Source organism: Lathyrus oleraceus, chromosome 7 (genome assembly GCF_024323335.1).
Source record: "Lathyrus oleraceus cultivar Zhongwan6 chromosome 7, CAAS_Psat_ZW6_1.0, whole genome shotgun sequence".
Classification (NCBI taxonomy): Eukaryota; Viridiplantae; Streptophyta; class Magnoliopsida; order Fabales; family Fabaceae; genus Lathyrus; species Lathyrus oleraceus.
Window position 1 is genome coordinate 284,031,512 of NC_066585.1, and position 14,141 is coordinate 284,045,652.

The following is a 14,141-nucleotide window of genomic DNA, read 5'->3' on the forward strand; positions in this document are numbered from 1 at the left end:
TTCGACAGGGGCAACTCCTTTCTCTTTAGTCTACGGAATGGAAGCCGTCTTACCGATGGAAGTTCAGATTCCCTCTCTAAGAATCATGAAAGAGACAGGTTTAGACGAGGATGAGTGGATTCAAACTCGACTCGATCAGATAAATTTGATTGATGAAAAGAGACTTGCGGCTGTTTGTCATGGGCAGATATATCAGAAGCGCATGACCCAGGCATTTAACAAAAAGGTCAAGAGACAGGTGTATCAAATTGGCGACTTGGTGATCAAGCGTATCATTCTACCATAAGGTGATCCCAGAGGCAAATGGACCCCCACATACGAAGGGCCATTTGTAGTTAAGAAGGTATTCTCTGGTGGAGCCATGATACTTGCTACGATGGATGGCGAAGACTTCCCACATCCCGTGAACGCAGACATAGTTAAAAAATACTACGCATGAAAGAGACCCGCTAGGTCGACGTATCTAGGCAAAAGTAAGGGCATCCCGGCGAACTAAAAGGGTTCGGGCAAAAATTAGGGATAAACATATAAAAATGTACACCCGACGAGTCGAAAACCTGAAAAGGCGGCTTGGGCAAAAAAGGATATCCTGGTGGACTGAAAACCTGAAAAGGTGGTCCAGGCAGAAATTAGGGATTAAAAGCGTATGACTATGTCCCGTTCTCAGTCAGCTTCACCCAAGTCAAAGGGACTGAACAAGCCAATCACTTCTATCCGACAGCAGGAGATGAGATGCTTGAAGACATAATGACAGTAGCAGAATTAAAATCGATAGGACTTTTCCTTCATAGCTTTTTCTTTATGTTCTCGACAATTTCCTCTTACTAGGATTTCTGTCTCTTTGTACACAAATGACCTGTTTATAGGCCCTCTTTCAAAATCAATACAATTTTGTTTCCAAAAAAAAAATGCTTTTGTTTTACTTTTTCTGTTTGGCTTGCATAAACGTCCATTGATTTAATTTGAATTGATATATGCATTTGAATATGATTGATGTTTATCAAAATACATGCATAAAACGGAAATAGCAATTACTAAAAGACTTCAGGATCGAGGAGAATGTCTAACCATGCTTTCCAACGAACCCAGTTGCTAATTCTATTCCCCAGCATAAACCAGTTACTCCCTAGAAGGAATTGGCATCGCTAGACAGACGGATCATCTCCTCCATCCCCCAGCCAGACTCTGTTGAATATCTCTACCATCAGACAGAAATCAAGTATCCCCAGCCAAGAAAGGGTCATCAATACAAGCATTTCCAACCAGAAGATGGGGATTCATTTTCCCCAGGGAGTCGCCAGGAAAAACTTTTCAGACGCATAATTCATTCATTACATCATTTCACAACATACGCATGCATACATTGTTCGCATTTATTTTCATAAGCATAAAACATCTCATGCATCATGACATGGCATGGAGCTAACTTTATTTTTCAATTAATTATCCTCCTAATACAGTCAAAACAAAGGTCCATCCAGACAGACATCTTTATCAATTACATTCAAGATTCAACTACATCTCTCAGATACAATCCATATGAGCATTCACTCTGGCAAGCACTCTGATATCCGCCCAATAGTGGCATCTTTAAGCCCACCCCAGATGTTCATTGCAAATACAACATATACAAATACTATCAGATATAGCCTAGCATACGGTTCATTCTGATTCAGCTCAACATATGACTCCTTCAACTCAGAAACGATCTAATGTACGATCCATTCTGACCTTCAACTACTCCAATACGGTCTAATGTACGACCCAGTTGGACCTTCAAGTCCTCAGATGCTGCCCAACGTACGGTACATTCCGGGGTGTAGTCTAGCGTACGACTACTTTCTTCTTCAGATACAGCCTGACGTACGGCTCATTCTGCAACTCAGATACGATCTAACGTACGGCCCATTTGGATATTCAACTCAGGTACGATCTAGCGTACGATCCATTCTGATTCTACCTTCGTCAGATACAGCCTAACGTACGGCTCATTCCGCAACTTAGATACGATCTAGCGTACGATCCATTCTGATCTTTCCTCCCCGGCGAAGTCATCCGCCTAATGAACAACTCACTTTGCTATTCAGATACGGTCTAGCGTATGATCCATTCTGATCCCTTATCCCCAGCAACGTATAACACACTCTGACTCCCCGGCGAAGTCGACAGCCTAATGGATGACTCACTATATGGTCTAGCGTATGACCCGGTATGACATCCATGTCTTCAGATATCATCTAATGTACGACGCACTTCCTGGATGGCATCTTTAAGCCCATCTTCATCAAGACAAACTGTTGATTAACAAGTGAAAATTTTGGGGCATTCTAAGTGTTAAATAATCTTCCACCTCCAGACCACGAATGGCATACATACCATCCTAATTCTCTCGGTTCAAGAAAATTGAACAGGGGCAGCTGTCATACCCCAAAATTTGCCCGTTAATTTTGCAAGACATTTTTTAAGGCACCCCAACTTATTTTCCAAGGCATTGACCTTAAAGGAACCAAGACCCAGCTCACAGATGGCCAAATCCAGGAAATGGCCCAAACTGGCATGCTCGCTAGGCGAGCAACTCCTTCGCCTAGCGAACCCTTCGCTACGCCACTCGCCTAGTGAAGCTTGCGAATACCAGAAAATGCTGGGCTTCATTCTGAGCCCATTAGGTCACAACAAACCATTATAAATACCAACATTTCAGTCAGAAAGAGGGACAACAGAAGGAGACGAACCGGAACCCTAACAATCAAACCTTGGAGGCTAACCAAGAGAATTCAGAGCAACCCTAAAGGAAACCCTGAAGGCAACTCATCTGCACAAAGGTTACCTCCGCCCAACTCAATCCGATACCAAAAGTGATCTGCCAATTCAACGTTGCAATTCAATTGCAAACAGGTTTGCGCATCACTACTGTTTTATGCTTCCAATCTGTATTCTCTAAATACATAATGCATCATGATTGAATTTTTGGATATGTAATTAGATTTTGCATGTGAGTTTAAGTATGCCTGAATATCCTGAATGTTTGACCATGTTATTTCTGTAATTGAATGCCATAGGGTTCGGAGTTCCGGAAATCGTACTGCTGTCAAACTCAAAACCCGTAGCCGCTCGCTAGCACATCGCTAAGCGAGCATGTAGCGAGCACTCGCTAAGCCTTCACTAGGCGAGGCAGCAGCGAACATGACAGTCGCTGAATTTTTCTGTTCTGTTTTGTGCCTACCTGATCTGATTCATTATAATCATGCATTATTTCGCCTGACATTACTACTGTTGTGTTTCTTTTGTAGTGCAATTCTCAATTGCACTTTGTCTCGATATTCTAACCCGTTTGCTGAATTTTGTAAGGGCTTACATATTCCCGGAAAAGTGGCTTGCTAGGTATTCCACTTTATTTGTGGGATACCCTTGTGGAGATTCATCCTAAGTACTTAATTGATTTTTAATGTGGAGATCCATCCTAATTACCTAATTAATTTTAACGTGGACCTAATTACCTAATTGATTACAACTACCTAATTGATTGTAAAATATTGCCTTTGAATATGTGGTCTTGGACCTCTCTTTGTTACCTTACGGTATTACGGTATTACGGTCATGTCCCGCGAATGTGGGGATACACTTAGCAAAGACCCTTCGATTAAATCATCATGCCCCTATAAAATAAATCATTGTCCCTCGGATGTTGCCTGCGAATATATGATTTTGTCCCTCGATGGCCCGTCGTTGTAGCCTACGGTTAAATGATGATCGCCCCTTCGAATGCTAAGGTATCCTTATAAATGTTGCCTTCAATGACCAATCGATGACCCTACAATGTCCCTTTACATCCAAAGGGATAAGACCACTTACTTCTCAATAGTAAGGACAGTTTTACCCTCATAAGGATAGGAAATGCCCATAAAGACCTTGGGTGGGTATAACTCTTAATTGCTGGCTCACAACCTAAAACATTTTTCATACTACACACTTTGCAATTACTAGAAAATCACCACTTGGTATACATTCGTACTAGAATCATTGCCAAGTTATATTTTTCTAAACCGCTTTCAAAATTAAACGAGATAAATACTTTGTATACATTCGTACAAGAATCATTACAAAGTTAAACTCTCCTTTCAAAACATTTTTTAAGCAATTCACAAACACTTTTTCCCGACAAACATAAGTGATCAAGCAATTAAGAGCCCATGGATAACCATGGATACAAAGGGTGCTAACACCTTCCCTTTGTATAATGTACCTCCCGAACCCAAAATCTAATTAAGGTCTTTCCTGTTCTTTTCCACCTTTCCTTATTGGATAAAAGAAAAGTCGGTGGCGACTCTTGCTATCCGCGACATTTGCTTTCCAAAGCAAAAAACATCAAAGTCAGTTCACCGTATGACACATGGGAATTATCAACACTCAGCTGCTGTGATTGAGAATGGTCACGATGAAGACGAAAGTTGCGCCAACTTCGTGACGCATGGCCAAACTTACAACAATTGGGTTGCCGTTGATGTTCCTACTGTTATTCATCGCTCTAAGTAATTTGTTCTTCATTTTTAATAAAAATCCTTATCCTATGCCTAAGGGAGAAATGAACATTATTGGGCATTTCTATTATCATCAATAAAATATAATTTTATTCATCCACATCTATGATGTTTTGTTTTTACTTTTTGCTTTTCTGAAAATGGAAATCACAAAAAAAACATAAATAAATAATAATCTTCTATCTGTATAATATTTGGGTCACAATTCACTTCTCTAAAATAAAATATCAAATCATTATGCAGGTTGGTTCTCAAACCCATTGAATACAATGATCCTACTCCCTCTCCAAACTTTGATTTCCTTGTGTTTGAAGCCGAGGAAGAGACTGATGATGATGAAGTATCTGATGAATTATCTCGTTTACTTGAGCATGAGGAAAAAACCATTCGGCCATTTGAAGAGCAGATTGAACTAGTCAACTTGGGTTCCGAAGATGATGTGAAGGAAGTCAAGATTGGGTCTCAACCGTGTCCAGAGGCTAAGAAGGGGTTGATTGATCTTCTTCGAGAATATTCAGATGTGTTTACTTGGTCATATCAAGACATGTTTGGTTTAGATTTTGAGATTGTGGAGAATAAATTATCGTTGAAGCTAGAATGCCCGTCGGTCAAGCAAAAGTTGAGAAGAACTCGTCCTGATATGGAAGTTAAGATCAAAGAGGAAGTGCAAAAGCAGATTGATGCTGGTTTTCTTGTCACCTTCGAGTATCCGCAATGGGTGGCCAACATTGTGCATGTTCCTAAGAAGGATGGAAAAGTCTGCATGTGTGTTAATTATAGAGATTTGAACAAAGCTAGTCCGAAAGATGATTTTCCTCTTCCACACACTGACATGTTGGTAGACAATACAACTAAATTCAAAGTCTTTTCCTTTATGGACGGATTTTCCGGTTATAATCAGATCAAGATGGCACCTGAAGATATGGAGAAGACCACATTCATTACACCCTGGGAAACATTCTGTTATAGAGTGATGCCTTTCGGTTTAAAGAATATTGGTGCAACGTACTAGAGAGCTATGACTACCCTTTTTCATGATATGATGCATAAAGAGATCGAAGTTTATGTTGATGATATGATTGCCAAATCAAGTGATGAAGAAGAACATGTTAAGCATTTGTTGAAGTTATTCCGGCGTTTGAGGAAGTATAAACTCCACTTGAATCCTAATAAATGTACTTTTGGTGTTCCTTCTGGTAAGTTGTTGGGGTTTATTGTTAGCGAGAAGGGTATTGAAGTTGATCCTGCCAAGGTCAAAGCAATACAAGAGATGTCTGCACCTAAAACTGAGAAGCAAGTCAGAGGTATTCTCGGCCGCTTGAATTATATCTCAATATTTATATCACATATGACTGCCACATGTCCACCTATATTCAAGCTTCTTCGGAAAGATCAGTCATGTGATTGGACCAAAGATTTCCAAAAAGCTTTTGATAGTATCAAAGAGTATATGCTCGAACCTTCGATTCTGTCTCCGCCTGTTGAAGGAAGACCCTTGATCATGTATTTTACCGTGCTTGACGAGATTATGGGCTTTTCATTTACCCTTAGAATTCTACTATTAGGATCTAACTCCTCAATTTCATAATCGTTACTCGAGAACACTTGATTAATTCAAAATGGCCCTTCCTAGTTTGGTAACCATTTGCCCAAGCTTTATCCTTTCGATCCATATGCATAATTACTTTCCAAACATAGTCACCAATTGTAAAGCCTTCGACTTAAACTTTTAGTTGTAAGCCTTAACTATTCGTTATTTATATCTTATAAGAATGTTTAGAGCAACTAACCTCTCCCTGTCTAGATCGACCAACTCATCCATCGTCATATTCCAATAATGGTCTGATGGAATCTCACATTGCCTTTGGATTCTAACTGACTGTAAGTATATTTTAGCAGGCAAGACTGCATCATGACTAAATTCCATTCCAAAAGTAGTAGAGTTAGTTCATTCCTTAGGAGACGTTTGATAAGCCTAAAGTGCTTGGTCCAAAGTCATATGCTAATTATTTGGCTTTCGACTCACATGTCTCTTAATTAGGCCAATTATGATTTTATTGACAACTTCGACTTGACCATTTACTCGAGCATAATAAGTGGTAAAAGTTAGAAGTTTAATTCTTGAGTCTGAAGCAAACTCAACCATCTTTTGACCAGTAAATACTATACTTTTGTTAGTGGTTAAGGTTTCAGGAATTCCAAACCTATAAATGATGTGACTCTGAATGAAATTGATCATAACATCTTGATCAACATTCGTCAAAGGCACTACTTCAACCCATTTGGTAAAATAATTTATGCCTATGAATATGTACGTATGACCCTGAGATGATGTAGGTCAAATTTCACCAATTAAACCTAATGCCCATTCTCTAAATGGTTAAGGCTTGACAATCAAATGCAATTCACTTGCAGGGACATCTTGGATCCTTGTATGATTTTGGCATTCTTGACACCCTTTGGAAAATTCTATGTAGTTTTTCAACATAGTTGGCCAATACACCCCTTTTCAAACAAAAGCCATTTTATTTTATGACCTGCTTGATGGGTTCCACATGATCCACTATGGACGTTTAAAAATTCCAAATAGACTTCACTTTCACTAAGGCATTTCAGTATAACTCCTTCTAGAGTCTTTTTAAACAACTCGTTGCTAATAATAGCATAACTTAATGCCTTATACTTGATCTTTCAATTTGTTGTCTCTGTTGGATTTTCCAAAAATTCTATGATTTTTTTCGTCAATCATTGTTCAAAAAAATTGTCAATGGAAAAAAATTCAAAAATTTCAGGATTTTTCAATTCTTCCAACCTTTCTACTGTCACCAGTTTAGAATTTTACAATTATGAGGGAAGAATACTAGGCAAAATCAAATTTTCCCTGACTTCAATTAATTCTTTTGACTTCTCCTTGGGGACTCTATATCTTGAAGCTACACGGGCTACATCATTTACCTCTTGATTCTCTAGTCGAGGCACATGCTTGATGTCGACTATATCAAATATTTTTAGAAGTGAATTGGTTGTGACGAAGTACATAAATATATTCTATTTGATGCACTTACGTTCTTTTATCAACTGCTTCACAACCAATTATGAGTCACCTTTGATTTTGGCTTCTTTTGCCCCCAAGTCTAGTAGGATCTTGAGGCCTATAATTAGGGCTTCATATTCAACATCATTATTTGAGCAACACCTTTGGATTTTGAATTTAAATTTGGTTGGAATTCCTTTGGGGGAAATAATTAGAATTCCAATGCCAGTTCCATTTTTATGTCTGGAACCGTCAAAGTATAACCTCTAAGGTTTAAGTTCGACATAATTTTGGGTTGCTTCGACTATTATATGATCTACAATAAAATCAATAATAATATGACCTTTCATGGCCTTCAAAGGTGTGCATGTTAAATAATATTCAGTTAAAGCTAAAGTCCATTTTCCAATTCTACTATGTAAAATTGGTTTCGAAAACATATGTTTAATAACGTCAAAGTGAGAATAGATAAACACATATGTTGGCTTTATATAATAATTCAACTTTGTACAAGAGAAATATAAACAAATACACAATTTCTCTATCGAGCTATATATAGTTTCTGTATCAATCAACACTCGACTAAGGTAATAAATGGTCCTTTCGACGCCACCATCATCCTCTTGAGCTAACATACTGCCTATTGTTGAATTGAATGTAGAAATATACAACTTCATTGGTCTATTCCTCTCATGAGGGAATAATGTAGGACAATTCCACAAGTATGTCTTGATATCTTCAAACACTTTATGATGCTCTGGTTCCCATCTGAATCCTTCTCCTTTCTTCAAATGTAACAAAGGAGAAAAAAACGTTTGTCTTTCCACTTAGATTCGAAATTAACCTTCTCAAGAAGTTTATATTTCCCAACAAGGGTTGGATTTATTTTTTGTTCGATGAAGGCTTGGTATTTAATATAGCCTTTGTTTTATTCTGGTTGATTTCTATGCCTTTTTTATAAACCACAAAACCTAAAAAATCACCTGCATGAACACCAAAAGCACATTTTAATGGGTTCATTTTAAGTCTGTATTCACTCATCCTTTTAAAGGATTGTCAAAGGTGGTCCAGATAACCATTTTTCGACGAGAATTTAATGATTATGTCAGCAATGTATACCTGCATAAAGGTTTCAATAAAATCATGAAACATATGATTCACCGCCATTTGGTATGTTGTACAACATTCTTTAGAGCAAAAGGAATCACTACCCATCCATAAGTTCTTGGGAATCAAAATGCCATTTTCGACACATCTTCCTTTGCAATAAAATTTTGGTTATATCCAAAATAACCATCTAAAATACTTATATACTGAAAGCCTCCTACTGATCGACTAGAAATTCTGCCACAAGCATTGGGTATTTATCCTTTGGAGTAGCAACATTTAGGTCTCTAAAGTCTACATAGACTTAAAGAGTCCCATTCTTTTTAATCACATGAGCAATGTTTGCTAGCCATTCGACATACATGGGAGTTCTTATGAACTTATTCCTTAGAAGCCTTTTGATTTCCTCTTTGATCTTTGACATTATCTTTGGTGAAAACCTCATTTGTGTTTACTTCACCGGTCTCTTGTCAGGTCGAATTGGTAGCTTTAATTCCACCAACTCTCGATTGAGCCCTAACATTTAATCATAGTCCCATAAGAAGCAATCCTTGAACTCTCTTAGCAAATCAATCATCTAAGACTTCATTCTTAGTTCAATACGGGAACTTATGAATTTTGGCCTTTTGATTGCACCATTTCCTAAATCGACCTCTTTTAAAGGGTCTTGTGCGTGGATCCTCATGGTTGAAGTTAAATGGTCTTTATTAAATGCCAAAGGCTCATCATCATAGATGCAGTTGATCCTCTGGCTTTCTGGAAGTGGATCTTCCATAATCATTAGATTGTTCTCCTCAATATGGTTGGATTTGACAACCACCTTTCTTTGATGTTTAGCCTCTAAGGTCGTTGTTATTCTATTTTTAGCCATATATGCCAAAATTCACGCAAGCACGCTCGACTTAATAATTATTCTTATATGACTCTAACCATCCATTATATCCTCCAATGGTCTCATACTCCCACATAAATCCATGAGTGAGGTGTAACTTTATTGAATGATAGACATCTGCCTACAAGGAGAATCTTGTTCCCGCATGTGTACATGGAAAAATGTTTTCCAATTGTATGTCAAATTTGCTTCGATCTATGTGATTTACGTTGGACAAGAAATAACTTTGGTCTTCCTTGATGTTTTCGACAATTCCACCAGGTTTCAAAATTGTGATTCTTTGATGCATTGTCGAAGGGAATACTCCTTCCCCATAAATCCATTATCTACCAAAGAGCAAGTTATAGTTCGCCTTGGTTGGAATGACAAAAGACAAAGTTTTCTTGGTAGTTATCCCTACAACACCTTCCACCTGTATAACCCCTAGAGGTTTACTTGCTTTCCCCTCATAGTTTGATAAAACCATGTTGTGGGGTTTCAAGTCTGTGTCGAATTTGCCAATTTTCCTTAGCAAGGAATGTGGCATTATGTTAATACAAGCTCCACCATCTACTAAGACCTTGTTTATCCCCACGTTTTCAAACTTCACACTAATGAACAATGGCTTCAAATGTTGTTGCATTTCTATATCAGGTCTTTCAAATACAACCTTGCCTTCATCGACTAAGCTGTCTTTCATCACATAATAACACAAGGGTTTTTGCTTAGCCAACTCTTCATCCAAACCATTGTATTCTTCTTTGGTCACCTCAGTGACCGTATCATATTCAATAGCTAACATAAATATCACGTTATAAACTAGTTCAGGTTCAGACCCAGAATTGAAATCATTGGTAACCATGTCTTCATCTTGGTCATGTGTGGCATATTTCTCCTTGGACTTTGCCACGGGTGGAAAGGAGGAAATAACCTCTACTTTACATGCCTTTTAGTCGATTTTACCTCATTTATAGCTTGAACACTTCCAATTTTGCTTGAACTTTCTGCTTTGAAGGCCTCTTTCTTCTTTTACTGGCGCATTCTCCATTGGGTCTTGGTCATATTATTCTTGCCCAACTTGTTCTTGGAAGTATATGAATACTTCTTTAACATTTGTGAATTATCTTGGTACGCCGATCATATACCAACTTCACTCGATCTCCATTTTTATTGATGGTTGTCTGCTTTTCTTGTAGATCTGACTCATTCTCCTAAGGGGACATTGCTTGGTGGGATATAAGTCCTGCTTTGTTATGTTTTATGAGGGATTCCCCTCTTTTCGAAGAAACACATAACCTATTTGTTTTGCATACCAAACCTCTTTGATTGGCAAGTATAGGGTCTGATTTTCTCTAACTCTTTGGCAACTTATTTGTTGAAAACCGTGTTGCAGCGAGGGCAAAACATAACTTAAGAGTCTTTAAGCTTACATATGTTTATGACGTCAATTAGATCCTTTTCATCTCTAGGATATACCATTTTCACCTGCTCGGTATAGTCGAGCATGTTGACCTCATCAACTTTGGTTTTGAAGCCTTCAGTGACATCGACCATCATTACCTCCACAAGCTCGACAAAGAGGGTTTCCTCTGTGTAGGGGTATGAATCAGCTTCTGCCCGAGGCTTCTGTTTCTCAGAAAACGTGAGCATTTCATCCTTTAAAGAATTATGCACCAAATACATGAAAATTATACATTGATAAGTCTTATGACCAAGAAAGTTATGAAATTTACAGAAGGGAGAAAGTACTAGTGATACAATTATCGTACTATTAGCATAGCAGCAAAATAACCGCTTAAGAAAGCAAAAATAACAACGGTAAGGAAAGGGAGCAGGGAGATAATATGAGGGAGAAAATGGATGAAAACCTTTGGAAAAATCCTTATCGTAAAGAAATCCCTCAGATGGAAAATCAAGCTACAAATGAAAATAATGCAAATTAAAAAAAGAAAAGGGGGCAAAACAATATAAATCACATCAACATATGGTATATAAATCTATAGGCTAATAGTAAAGGAAAAAACCATAATAACACGAGGAATTTTGATAGACACAATAGTATAAAAAATGTAGAAGACTGACAATCAAGAGAACCAAATTACCTGGGAAAATCAAACAATAATTGCCAACATGGATGCGAACTTGTCTATTCCTGGAGAGTAAAACTTAGGAGCTTGGATCAGAAATGCTGATGGAAAAACCATTTCCACAATGATGTGAAATCAAAATGGGTATAATGACCCTACAACGGCTGAAGCCAAAGCTATCTTGAACGTTATTGAACTTGCAAAGAAGATGAAGGCAACGCAGTTGAAGCTCATAACTGATTGCAATACGATTAGAGATATGATGGAGAGAAACAAGGGAATCTCGTATGGGGACAAATACAAGAGTAATGATGGGGAAACAACAGGAAACCATAACAAAAAGCGATTAACGCAGATGGAAGAAGAATGGGAGAAATTTTTTCAGATGGGTGGAGGAGGGAAAACGACGCTTAACAAAATAGATAAAACCTATGTGGGGACGATAATGGAAAAAGGCTCTGAAAACTCTAGGGTATTTTTGTAGTTGGTCCATAAATCATGTAAACAAAAATCACAATGAGAGAGTCCATCACTTGGCTAATAGGCCATAGTGATAAGAACATGATATCTATGAAGGAAATTTCGTTTCCCACCCTTATATGTTCTCCCAGACCCTTGGCGAATAGTAAAAAATGACCTCAGTTTTTGGAGATACATCTCTGAAATCACTATTTTCTCACTTTTCGAAAATTTAATTCGGAGATGCATCTTCGTATTTGTTTTATGGTTTGTTCGTAGATGCATCTCCGAAATAACCCTTAATTTCAAACCCATGAGAAAATTCGGACATGCATATCTGAAAGTGTTTAATGTATATATAACGCGCGCCAGACCCTCCCTCTTATCCTTCTTCATTTTCAGAAACATTTTTTTTACCATTGGAGCTCGTGAGCAAAACACATCCATTCCATTTTTCAAGCTTCTTCAAGGATAAACACTACTTCTACTTCAAGCATTTCAATCCCAACTAACTCCACTCATTCATCATCAACACCTTTTTGAGTAAGTTTCTCGTTTAACTTATTTAGAGTTTAGATTAATGTATTAGGTAAAATAGTTTGTTATATATGCATTACGTAGTAGTCAAATTTGTAACAAATAGCTTTTAGAGACATCAACTATGAATTTGGATGCATTTTTTGTTGTTAGGGGAAAACTCTTATCAGTTTTTGCCATTGTTTCATGCACAAGCTTTTTCGAAGATGCATATCCGAATTGCATCCTTTTTTATCGATAAAAGTGCAACCTACTTCGATGTGGCATACCTTAAGTATTTCATCGACTTGTCGGCCATTCACTAGTGGAACTGGGGGGCGTCTGTTTAATATACCTGTACTTCAAATTGAGTGAAGGTTCTCTTTGGACGACAAAGCAAATGACAAGCTCATGAACCCTGCCGACATTAATTTCCATAGCCATTATTAATATTAAGACCATTGCTTTTACACTTGTTACTAATAATTTTTCCTTATTAACTTCCAGGGATGAATCCTATCACACTTTCACCGTATCCATGAGTTTGATCGTGTGCTAAAGTATACTGAAGATTTACCACATGCTTTCCTATATTGCCCGTGCAAAGGGAATGATGTTGTACGCCTGTTCCGTGTGTACATGACCGGACTCAGCACAACGACATCAATTGGGCACCACTTGAACACTGTTCCCTTCAACCCCATTTTATTTTACTCTAGATGGTTAGCATGTGGGACGAATCTGATGTGCAGATATCTGTCGGAGCGATGCATGCGTCAGTTTGGATATGTGGGATCATTATGAGATCCACCATCATGTATGCTCCTAACAACATAGTTAGAGACATCTTGATGACATACTAACAGACTATGAGAGTCCTCTGGTACAAAGGAGTATTAGAGTATGTCATCCATAAGTCAATGGTCTTATGCGGACAGTTACATGACTTGGTTCAATAGTGTCTCACACCGTGTCATGACACCAGACACTCTTGGACATCCACCTAGGCCTACTCATGAGGAGATCATAGAGAATGAGCAGATCAGGGATGACCATGCCATTGTCGTGTGGCCAATGTATCATAATATTATATGAATTGCGTATGAGAGCATGGAGTCTGAGTTGTTTGAGAGAGGTGGCGATGATGCGACTGCCCTAGAACATTCCATTCTTACTGAGGAGGCAGGGGTTAGGATTAGGCATACACATTATGTTATGCTTTTATTTGTATTTTGGGATGTTTTTGTATTTTTTACCATACCTTGAGAACAATGTTCGTAATATGACTAAATATTTTTTACTTAACGCATTACCCTGTTATACAATATTAGTGTGTATTAATGTTTGAATCAAATAATGATAATATTAGTCTAATTAAAATGAGTTTGGATTCATAAAAAATACAAACTTAGGACAATGTTTCTGCCAAAAAACATGCATAAAAGATTTCGGAGATGCATAAGCGAAATCACCACATAAATCTTAGCAGATGCATCTTCAGACTAAATTTTAACAAAAATGATCTTTAA